This window comes from Schistocerca gregaria, chromosome X (assembly GCF_023897955.1).
Source record: "Schistocerca gregaria isolate iqSchGreg1 chromosome X, iqSchGreg1.2, whole genome shotgun sequence".
In the NCBI taxonomy this organism is placed as follows: domain Eukaryota; kingdom Metazoa; phylum Arthropoda; class Insecta; order Orthoptera; family Acrididae; genus Schistocerca; species Schistocerca gregaria.
This window is the reverse complement of record NC_064931.1, coordinates 634,532,710-634,545,213: the sequence shown is the minus strand read 5'-3', so window position 1 is coordinate 634,545,213 and position 12,504 is coordinate 634,532,710. Positions and strand designations below refer to the sequence as shown.

General features: G+C 34.7%; 1 protein-coding gene across 7 annotated transcripts in view; it reads right to left on the bottom strand.

Annotated features, from left to right (window-relative positions):
* The window catches only part of LOC126297938 (ecdysone-induced protein 74EF), an 844,422-nt gene that overhangs the window by 370,479 nt on the left and 461,439 nt on the right, over positions 1–12,504 (bottom strand). The window lies entirely within an intron of this gene.

The window sequence follows — 12,504 nt, the reverse complement described above, 5'->3', positions numbered from 1 at the left end:
GTCAATGTGTTCTTTTTTCCATTTCCAGGAGTGTATATTTTAAACAGGAACCACAAAGACAAGATAAAAGAGATAATGTTTTGTATGGAGGCATGCAGACAGTCATGTTCCCCCCACTCTGCACAAAAACAGAACAGAAAAGGGAGCAATTGATGCCAGTCAAAAGTCAGCTCAACCATGCACTGTAAAGTAGTCTTCAAAGTGTATGCAAGACTGACTCTGTGTCATGCCTTTTAAGAGCTGGTGAGATTGTGCATTAGTATGTTAAAATATCTTTGAATGGTCGTCAGATAAACTGTGCATCAATAGTCACCAGAATCTTAATTCCATGTGCCCATCCTGATAAATACCAGAGGGTTGCTGATATGTGACATGGAAACTTAAATGAGTTTTGCTTGGTGTGAAATACTGAGGCTTGTAAATTTTAACAATAACTGCAATAATAATTGTGGAAACTGGAACACCAAAATGATATTTTTGACAGAAATTAACTTTATATCACTGATAATGTACATGATTATACAATACATGCTTAAGTTAACAGAACTGTACTTGATATCTGATATTGAGAAGTCAACATTGTGTGAAGCTTGTATGTGCTCAATTAGAGCCTCTAAACAGCCTAGTATGATCTTGGAGAATTTTCTTACACAAAAATCAATGAAGGCTACTGGAAAATAATTAATAATAAGTTAAAAACCAACAATATCCCAGAAATTAATATGTTCTATAAAGTGAGTCTATAGCTTTAGTAAATTTTAAAAAAGAACATCTTTTCATTCCATTGTAACTGAAATTTTATTTACTTTGAATAATGTTGCAGTTATGATGGAAATGAAAAGTATGTGTTTATTATATTGCCTCAGACATAATGTGAGATGTTTTTGGTGATTGTGCAAACCTAAGAAGCTTTAGTACTCATTGATCTTTGAAGAAGGTTTGTACATTCTTCAGCACATGTGGTCAGGCATTTTCCTGCTGAACTATAGCATGTGGAGTTGCCTGAAAGAGGCAATGTACCTCATACTCTAAATGCTCCAAAGTGCCCTGACATATCAGTTTCTTTTCAGATTTATCTCAATGTGCAGGCATAAATATTGCACGTTGCAATGGAGTGTTACACTTGGCATGTGTCCACAATCTTCTTCAGCTATGCAAGCTGAGAGATTGAAATTACCCTCATGATGTCTAACATTACTGTTGCTATCACAGTTGGTCCACATGAAGCAGAACTTGTCCTAAAACCATACATTTTGTCACTCAGTATGCACGAGGTGGAATTCACTTAACCAATGTAAACTGAGAAATTTCTGGTTTCCCAACAATGAACATATTAATGGCATGTGTGGTAGCAGAGTCCAGTCTGCAGTAAATGATGTAAGACTGTGATAGTCATCAGGTCTTTGTCTATTGTAGTTCTCCAGTTTTGTGCCTATATTGTGGATGAAGAAGTATAGTCTGATACAATCACACAGATAAGAATAGCGGTGATTCCATGGTAAGTCTTCATTGTGTGGCCACACACACACACACACACACACACACACACACACACACACACCATTGTCTAGCAGAATATCCATTATGATATTTCCATTTCCCAGAGATATTTAATTTTGCCCTATTCAAACTACTTACTCACATGTTTATGATGAAAAATAAAACATAGATGAGACATACTGTTTAATTTCTTTATTTCATTGGATAACAGTCACAGGTTTTTCTCATATTTTTACTGGTTTAAACTGTGCTCTGCAATATTCTTCAGTTCCACTGTTGTGAGAAGACTCATAACACTGAGGCACAGGCATTGTCACACGACAGTAAACATGCTTCAGTGCTATGAGGCTACTTGTCCTGCAATGCTGGATCTAAATGTTGAAAACAATAGTTACCTGAGTAAAACTTGTGATCATTTTCAGTTAAATAAAAGAAAGATAAAAACTATTAAATCAGCTGCACTATTCTCCAACAGGAAAATTTATGTTATATTTCAAGAGATGTAGTGGTGCAAAATTTCACACTTCTACCTCATTTGATTACTCTTCACTGATTGAGTTCTGTATAACATGAACTTCTGCAGTTTTACAAGAGAAGTTGCTGAGTGGTCTGAGTGTATGCCATCTCTCTGCAATGTTAGTCATTTATTGTTGGTTCACTGTTCCATACATACTCTGAGCTTGGATTCATTTGGGCCAATTTTTGTGATTATTTTGGATGGTTTTAGAATTACTCATAAAATAGAAACCAAGATTTTTCATGATTATTAGAAAAATTGCTGAGAATGTATAAAAGAAAATACACATTTACTTGACGTGCTCACTATATATATATATATATATATATATATATATATATATATATATATATATATATATATTAAAAACAAAGATTCCAAGACTTACCAAGCAGGAAAGCGCCGGTAGACAGGCACAATTTAAAAAAAAAAAAAGTTGTTTTTCATTGTGCCTGTCTTCCGGCGCTTTTGTTTTTAATATATTTTTCCCATGTGGAAGTTTCTTTCTATTTTATTTACATCATATATATATATATATATATATATATATATATATATATATATGTGTGTGTGTGTGTGTGTGTGTGTGTGTGTGTGTGTGTTCATGTGCGAGAGAAAGGATGAGTTACGGGAAGGCAGATAGAACAGATAAAAACTGAAACTTTTTCCAAGATGTTATATCTTCTGAAATGTCAGATGAATACGTGGCACAGGGTACACTGCATATCCTCCAGTTATCTTGATATTCCTTTAATATACCAGTCGATTATGTATTTAATGAGGTGAGGTTACGGCTTAGTTTCCATAATACAGTACAAATTATTGTAATTCTCATTATTTCTTATTATTATCTTCACTATGTCATATGTTTCTAAGTTCTTCATCTTAGAAATTTCCCTTGAAACTTTCACTGACCTAGACATTGAGCTAATATGTGTATGTGTACTGATTTTTATCATTATCATCTGCCATTTGACGTCCATCCCTCAATATAGGCTTCTTCCATTTATTATAGTCAGCAGTTTCATGCATCCATGTCTCCATGTTTTCTAACATTATCTATCACCTTCCATTAGATAACTGTAGCAGACTATTGTAATCTGCTAAAGAATTTTCTTGGTCCATTTAACTCACAGTCTGTTGGAATCTGGTGAGGAACTTTCTGGGTCCATTTACCATCTATTCACCTGGTTTCATGTTCCATCAAACTCTATTTCTTTTTCATTATATCCATAATTATTTATTTCACTCTAGTCTGCTCTCTGACCAATTTGTTTGTCTTCTTGACTCTCCTGGTAATTACCAGCCTGGATATCTTGATTGCTTGCTGAGAATCTCTTAGGTTCTGACTGTTTTTTGCTTTAAAATTCCATGCTCCACTAAGTCAAAATATATAATACACTTTTTAAGTTTTCTAGTTATCACTGATAGGTCCAGAGAAAACATAACAAAATTAATACTTAGCCTACAGCAAACTCTCTCATCTTCAATTAGACCAGATACAATTAGCTTATTTTAAAAATCTGTTAAAAGACTGATATTCTGCTCTCAAAAGATGGAGGGATGATCAGCAAAGGTGATTAAATTAGCCTGAGAATAAAGCAAAAATTCACATGGAAATGACAGTTTCATAAACTTCTGCAGAAACTGATTTCTGTGACGTTTGGCACCATATTAATGTCTGCTGACTTTTGAATGCAGTTAAGCTGGAGTCTGATGTTTATTTAGTACCTACCCTTTAGTAAGCATGGTACATTTTACTATTTCTATGTTTTATTACATTTTACATAATCTTTGCTTTTTAAGTTCATAGTAACTGAAGGCTATATTCTGTTTCTATTCATAGATCTGAAAATGGTGGATAGTGAATGGATACTTGTAATCAACAAACTATAATTTTATTTTTTATTGCAATCAAGTCTGTTGTAATTTTTTAACAAATAATACAGATCATTTTATCTCCTGCACCTGAAAATGTTGGATATTACAAATAATCAATTCTCTCTCTCTCTCTCTCTCTCTCTCTCTCTCTCTCTCTCTCTCTCTCTGTCTGTCTGTCTGTCTGTCTCTTAATGTCTCACACTGTGTCTTATAACTTATTTGTCTAGTAGTCTAGTTTGATAAACAAAAGAAATATGAAATTGATCAAAATGCTCCTGTAAAAATGATTTTTATGATGATATGTTTTCATTAATTTTTCATTTACAGTAGTGGCTTTATAATGAAAATACACACAGATGTAAGGTGGAAGAGACTGTGTGATGGAAGGTAGTTGCATCACCGAAATAAAGAAATGAAAATTGAGCACTGTTTGTGGTGCATGAAGAGGAAGAGGAGTGGTAGCAAGAAAGGAAACAGAAAGAGAAAATTTGAGTGTAAGATATAAGAAGATCAAGTATCATATGGAGGATAAATGAGGAGGACATATTGTAAGAGCATTTGTTCTTGCAGCTGCATGTCAAGAGGAGGCAATATTCACAATGTATATTCAAAATATATCTACTTATTCAGAATACTCTTATGCAGGTGTCAATGACCAATCTTGATATACTGCAGATATTTTAAACATAAAATCTAATCTTGCCTCAACGAATATATCTAATTGGTCTTAGCATCAACCAGCTATATCAAAACTGTTTCTTTGATTTCTGTGTCAGTCTTAAAATAAGAAAATATTTCATCATGCTGATATCACTATACCTAACATCCGTTAGTGGGGAAATTACACATCAATGTTTTAGCAGCTGAATTATCACCACAAACATCTGTGCCTTGCATATACAACAGTTTCTTATGGTTCTGAAGACTGGAATTAAATCTTAATGGACAGGTCAATCATATCTTTTCATGCCATCCAGCAGGTGAAAGGAAATTATGTCCTTTTTTCCTACAAAACAAGCAATTTATCCTAGATACAAAATATGTAATAAATCACCTGAATGTATAAACTTTACTCCAGAATGGGACCTGAGACAGAGACATGGTAAGAAGCAATCAAATACTACACGTTATTGTAACAAATTCTTTGTTCAGTGTGCATAAAAATGAATAAATGAAAAATACTGGGTTAGAGTGTGATACTTTAGGGAAATTGACATGCTGTCAGAGACTTCCTTACAGTCCAAAAAAGAATTACAAGGATCATAGAGACAGTAGCTCCCAGAAACTCAGACAAGAGATTTAAGGTTAGCAGACAGACAGAATGTTTGATAGGAGAATATACATAGCAAAAGGCAGCATTATTTTTGTTTTATAATCAAATGGTAGCTGTGTGATGGATATTCCAAGAAAGCTGTGGGGATATTTAACATTAATCTCTATCCACTCACCCATCATGATGAATTTGCATTTAACTGGAGTATTTGGATTAATCTTCGAATTCTGCCATTAGAGTTCAAACAAAAATAAGATTCATAAGATGACATTACATACTTACAAATTTTGAAGAGAACTTTCAATACTATTCAGAATGTCTTGCTTTGTGAAATTCTATAAACAGAAGTCTCTCTCTCTCTCTCTCTCTCTCTCTCTCTCTCTCTCTCTCTCTCTCTCTCTCTCTCTTTCCCATTTCTCCTCCCCCTTACAAATGTCCCCTGCCCCCTCCTCTCTCTCTCTCTCTCTCTCTCTCTCTCTCTCTCTCTCTCTCTCTCTGTCTATCTCTGTTCCATATATTACACACAATTTCCTCCTCAATACTATTCTTGTAACTGCCTATAGTGGACCCTCACTTAGTGTCTCAAGTAACTGTTCACTCTTTTTAGCAAATATGTAATTGTTACATTTACATCTATATCCATACTCTGCAACCCACTGTGAAGTACACGCCCATTGCAACACTACTCTGCTTTCTTCTTATTCCATTCTCATATGGAGCACATGAAGAATGCCTGTGCGTGCTTTAATTGGTCTAATGTTCTCTTTGGAGTCCCTATGGGAGTGATATGTAGAGCTGTAGTAAATTCCTAGAGTCCTCACTTAATTGCCACTCTTGGAACTTTGTAAGTATACTTTTGGAGGATTGTTGGTGTCTGCCTTGAAAAGTCTGCTAGCTTTGGTTATTCAGCATTTCTGTGACACTGTCCTCTCTGTTAAACAAATCTTTGTCCATCTTCAATATCCAGTATAAGGCCTATTTGGTATGACTCCCACACACTTCCGCAAAATTGTAGGACGGATCACATGAGAGTTTTGTAAGCAATATTTCTAGACTGACATCATTTTCCCAGTATCCTAGTAATGAACAATAATCTGCTGCATGCTTTATCTATTATGACTGTGTGTGATCATTTCATATCCACACAAAATGTTACATCCAGATATTTGTTTGAGTTGACTTCCAGTGATGACTCATTGATATTGCAGTCATAAAATACTACTTTTCTGTGTTTTGTGAAGTGTACAGTTTTAGATTTACAAACATATAAATCAAATTGCCAAGCTTTACACCACTTTGAAAAGTTGTCAAGATATGACTGAGTATTTGTGCATCTTCTTTCAGCTAGCTCTTGATTAGAGATAACTGCTCATGTGCAAAAAGTCTGAGGTTAGTATTAACATCATATGCCAAGTCATTAACAAACAAAATGAACTGCAAGGGTCTGACACACTCCTCTGTCATACCCTGAAGCTACTTCTGCATTTGTTAGAAATGCTATTTTGAGCGGAAAGAAACTGTTATCCACAGCAAGAAACCCTCAATACAGTCAGAAAGATCATTTAGTAACCCTTGTGATCATACTTTCATTAGTAAGTACTGAAATGGTACTGGGTTAAATGCTTCTCTGGAGTCAAGAAACACTACATCTGTCTGATTACCTTGACTCATGGCTTTCAGGATGACATGTGAGAAGAGTGCAAGTTAGGGTTTGCATGACCAAAGTTTTCAGTATCCATGTTGGATGTCATGAAGGATGGCAGTCTGTTCCAGATACATCATTATGTATGAGCTCAGAATTCTGATTTTGCTATAACACTCCCAGTTTTAGTTTCTACATCATCCATGAGTGTCCTCGCACTAACTTTGGTGTCACTGACAGCCTTTACATATGGTTGGAACTTATTTTGGTGTTTGTGTGAGGTCTTTTAATCAAATTATGCTACAGTACTCATTTAAGGATTTACACACTGCCCTGCTGAAAGCCTGATGTATTTAATGTAGTATTTCTCTATCCATAGGGCTATGTTTTACACATATTGTGCAATAGTTGCTATACCTGTATAAAGACTGTGCACCATTGAAGATCTCTCCCTTCATAAACAATTCTAGTATGTATCCAGTATGTGCTCAATTATTTTTCAAATTTGTGCTACAGTACTTCAACACACTCCTACACATAGTTGAATTTTTTGAGTTCCTCCTTGGAATATGATACAACTGCTTTTCGTCTTCCTAATTGTTTTAATTGTCATTCATACTTTTGTAATTATTGTTGTTACAAATGTGTCACAGTCACTAATACCAGGTTGAATGTAGACAACCTCAAAAAGGTCAGGTCTAATGGTTGTCTTTAGATCTAATGTGTTTCTGTCATGAGTGGGGTTCCAAAGTATATGGTCTAAGTAATTTTCAGATAAAGTGTTTAGTATTCTTTTGCAGGATGACTTGTCATGATCATCACTTACAAGACTGTAATTTTCCCATTCAACTGCTGAATAACTAAAGTGTTCTTCATTGATGATAGTATTCCCAGGGAACAAACTGGATTGTTATAATTAAATTGCAGCTACTTACAGGGGTCCAGTGTGGGCTGTAACTATCATATGGTAGTGAAACCTGGTAGATATGCTAATGTGTTAATGTGAAACCCATTTACACTGAAAAAAAATACTTCCAATTGTGGCCACCAGGTGCAAATCAGGTGCTGTGGATGCAATGAAGACATATAAAAATGTTTACAAATATAATGAATTAGGAATGGGGCATGGGAACAAACAGCCAAAAACGTGAGAAAGACGTAGTGTCAAATTTATTATTAACTGCTGCTTACACAATTTCTTCAATATGAGCACCAGACATGTCAACGAGATGCTACATGCATAAAATCAACAGTTGTATGCAGCAGTTCTGGCAGACTCTTAGCAACGTGTAACTAGGATTTTAATAGTCTCATCTGTGACTAGCATTTCTTTGGATCTTACACTAATGTTTCTTGGTCTCCTACAGCTAACATTATCTAACATTATTTGGACTGGATGGAAAGTTGCCTAGTTTATCAAACCTTTCTGCATGCCTCACACACTGCATCATGTAATCATATCACATAATGTTGATCTTCAACCAGAGAACTTATGTACAACTGGAAATTGAATGAGCTGGAATTTAATTCTATACCTGAAAAAATAGAAGAGGGAAGTGACTTGAAGAGTAATGTTTGATCAGATGAAAAAATTAAATCTGTTATTGATCAAACTGAGTCAGGTAACTAAGAATTTTATTAGTGAGTTTAGTCATTATGAATTAGGTTACCAGGTTCATCAGTCTCAGAAAACAAATGTATTAGTTTGTCTGACAACAGTAATCCATTAAGAGCTTGCACAAGCAAACTTCAGTGAAGCAATGGAACACCATGATTACAATAACTGTTTTAATTCATTGACAGAAGAAATGAAGACCTTTGAAAAAAATGTTATTTGCGAGTTGGTAGAACTGCCTAATGGCAAACATGTAGCCAATAATCAGGGGATATTTCATATAAAATATACACCTGATGGATCATCTGATAAATACCATGCTTGTTTAAACATACAGTTCTTGAATATGATGAAACTTTAGTTCAGTTGGTCATTAAGATTCTGTTCATATATTAACAGCAATTACTGCTGAAGAAAACTTGAAGCTTGGTCAATTTAGTGTTAGAACTGCACTTTTGTATGAAAACTTTGATGCAGAAATATATATGACTCATGACAGGTGTGTTCCTTCTGTTCAGCTGGAGGATCATTAATGCATCAAATGTGCTAATCATCCAGATCTTGCTTATAATGTTTCAAAAGTTGCTCCATCAATGGCTAATCCAACTTCTTCTAACTGGACCACCATAAGATGCATTTTCAGGTATCTCTGTGGTACCTCAAGCTTGGATTTATTCACCACTTCGTCTGGTGATAAACTTTGTTTCTATACTGATGCTGACTTCACATGCAATACTAAAATAAGACAATTAATAATGGTTTTGTCTCAGTGATCAACAACATGGCTATATCATGGATGTCTTAACTGCAGAAATCAGGCACACTATGCACCAATGAGTGGAGTTCATTACTGCCAGCCAATTTATTTATTTAGGGGCCCAGGAATTCGTACGGATTAATCAACTGTTGCTGGAGATTAGCGGGAAAAGCGATATGTCCATATTATTCATTGCTAATACAAACACCACTAAATTAGTGAAAAATCCAGGATTCCACAAATGTTCTAAGCCCATTGAAGTACATTATTATTTTGTGCATTATCTCTATCAAAATGGGGATATCAATGTAGAATATGTGCATTCTAAAAATTAACTTGGGGCATGTTTACAAAGCCTTTAAACTCAAACACATTTAGAGCAATGCATACTAAGATAGGACTTTGTAACTGATGTCTTCCATTCCCCTATTATTTTGTTTTTCTTGCTGGAAAATATTTTGCTCACCACAGGCAGATTTAGAGGAAAGTATTGAGGTAAATAAAGCAAACTTTATGTATTTTATTTCCTCCTACTGCAGCACCTACCTTTGTGTTCTGTCAAACCTGTCAACTTTAAAAGTGTATATTCTTTGTTTTATTTATGCGTGCCTCAATATGATGTTTAAGTGTGTCCATGTTTTTTCACTATTAACATCACCATTCTTAAGTGCTGTGTTCTATTCTTGCTACAAAATATATCCTTAGTTCACCATAACAGGAAGGATGTTTAAAAGGATTATAAGAAGGGAAGAAACATGAAGACAATATTCTGGAAAGGGAAAAGGAAGGAAAGAGAAGTGGATGAAGAAAATACTGCAATCTGCATACAGCCAACCTGATTTATGTTTTTTGTAGTTTCCTTAAATAATTTCAAGCAAATGCCAAGATGGTTCCTACTATAAGGCCAGTGTTGACTATCCATTCACACTTGTAATTCTAGGCCTATAAGACTTTAAATGCCTGTATAAGTGAATTACTTTATTTTTGTTGTTCTCAGTCACAATCCCAAGACATATCCAATATCCTTTTAAAAGAGATGTATGGATAAATACTACTACTAGTACTACTACTACTACTACTATAATTTGACAGGACATGGAAAGATCTAGGTTAAAACAAGGACCCTCAGGTCTATTAACTTCCTTGATAGAACCAACCATGACAAAACTATTGCACTTGGTATGTAGGCTTTATAAGACAAGGAAAATACTCTCAGACTTCAAGAACAATTTCAAAAGAAGGCAGGTGCAAACAGATATGAGTGTTGCTGAAACATGAGTTTAATCAATGATTGGAAAATACTGACAGAAATTATCTACAGGAGGGTGAAACATCTTGTGAAATTGTACCTGCAGGATGATCAGTTTGGGCTCCACACAAATGTGAGAACACACAAAGCAATACTGATCCTATGATGTAGCTTAGAACATGGACTGTTTTTGCAAATTTTGAATTTTTTTCCACAAAGCTGACTGGAATATTCTCTTTGAAATTCAGATGGTAGCAAGAGTAAAATATAAGGAGTGGTAGGTTATCTACCCTCTTGCGCAGAATATAGACTTGGTTATAAGAATCAGTGGTCATAAAATAGAGGCAGTAGTTGAGAACAGAGTGAGACAGGGTTTAACCTAGCCTGTCCCTCATGTTATTCAAAGTGCCCACTGAGTAAGCAGTTAAGAAGACCAAGGAGAAATTTGGAAGGGACATTGAAGTTTACAGAGAATCAGTGAAATCTGTAGGTTTGCTGATGACATTGTAATTCTGTTAGTGCAGGACTTAGACGATCAGTTAAAGAGACCTGACAATGCATTGGAAAGAGGTAAGGAAAGTGTATTCTACTTAAATCAGGCAGTGCTGAGGAATACGATTAAGGAATGACACCATAAAAGTAGTAGATGATTTTTCCAATTTGGGCTACAAAATAAATAACAATAGTTGAATTTAAGAAAGTATAACATGCAACATGCAGACTGGCAACAGAAAGAAAAACTTTTCTGAAAAAAAAAAGACTTTAAGTTCAGTGTTGGGAATTCTTTTATGAAAATATTTTTTTGGAGTGTAGAGTAAAATAGAAGCTTTTTAAATGGGGAAAAAGAGCTTTAGGGCATAAATTCACGTAAAGAAGGAATAGTTTGATGGGAAACATAATGAAACACCAAGGAATAGTTAATCTAGCAATAGAGGAAAATGTAGGGTTAAAGGATTATAAAGGGAGACCAATGCTTGAATACAGTAGGCAGTTTCAATTGGATACAGGTTGTTGCAGTTATGCAGGGATGAAGATACATGTAGAGGGTAGATTAGTATGGAAAGCTGCATCAAACTACTCTTTTGACTGGAGACCACAACAAAAATAATAGCAAATAAAGCCGTAACAAATGTTATAACAGTATGACTTACAGATTAATCAGATACACAGTTGGAAACTGTATATCAAAAGACTGGGATAAACTACATATAAATATCTGCAGATCACAACTACGGGACTGCATATTGACAAAAGATAATTATTAGGTTCTTAAATATGAAATATCAAATAAATAGGAATCTTTCTTCACATATTACCCATATAAATAAAAATAACAGTCCTGATAAATAATATTTATTACAGTTAAAGATATAATTAGCTTAAACTGAGCGAGAAGGGGTAAGAAAGCAGCCAGGATTTGTTCAGGGAACTGTCTAGGTCTCTGTAAAATGTATTTATAAGAAACCATCAGAAATTAACAATGGAAAGTCCAGGATGGAATAATGACAATATTATAAGAAGGATAGATTGCTATGGCCCATATAGTGAAAATGTTGACTCACAGACAGGCACAGCAAAAAGACTGCTAAACAAGCAAACTTTCAGCCACACACACACACTCACACAGATATAAATTCACATAAACACAACTTTCACACACATGACCACCATCTCCAGGTGTCAAGGCCTTGGCAGCCAGAGATGGCAGTCATGTGTGTGAGAGTTGCATTTGCTTGAATACATGCATGTACTTCAGAAGAAGGCTTTTTGGCCAAAAGTTTACTTGCTTAACAGTCTTTTTGTTGTGCCTGTCTGCAACTCATTTCCACTATATGGTGAGTAGAGTCTAATGTTTCCATAACATTGTCATTAAATCACCGAAAATGTAATTGAAGAACACTGGATGGGAATTTAAACTCTGATGCTTATAAATTCAAGTCCTATGTCTTCTTTAAAATTGTGCTAGCTAGCTCAGTTTTAATATTGTAAGAACTGTGTGACAATAAATTTATAACTTATACAGCAATGAAAATAATCAATTTTTCAAAATATGATGTAACAGGATGGATA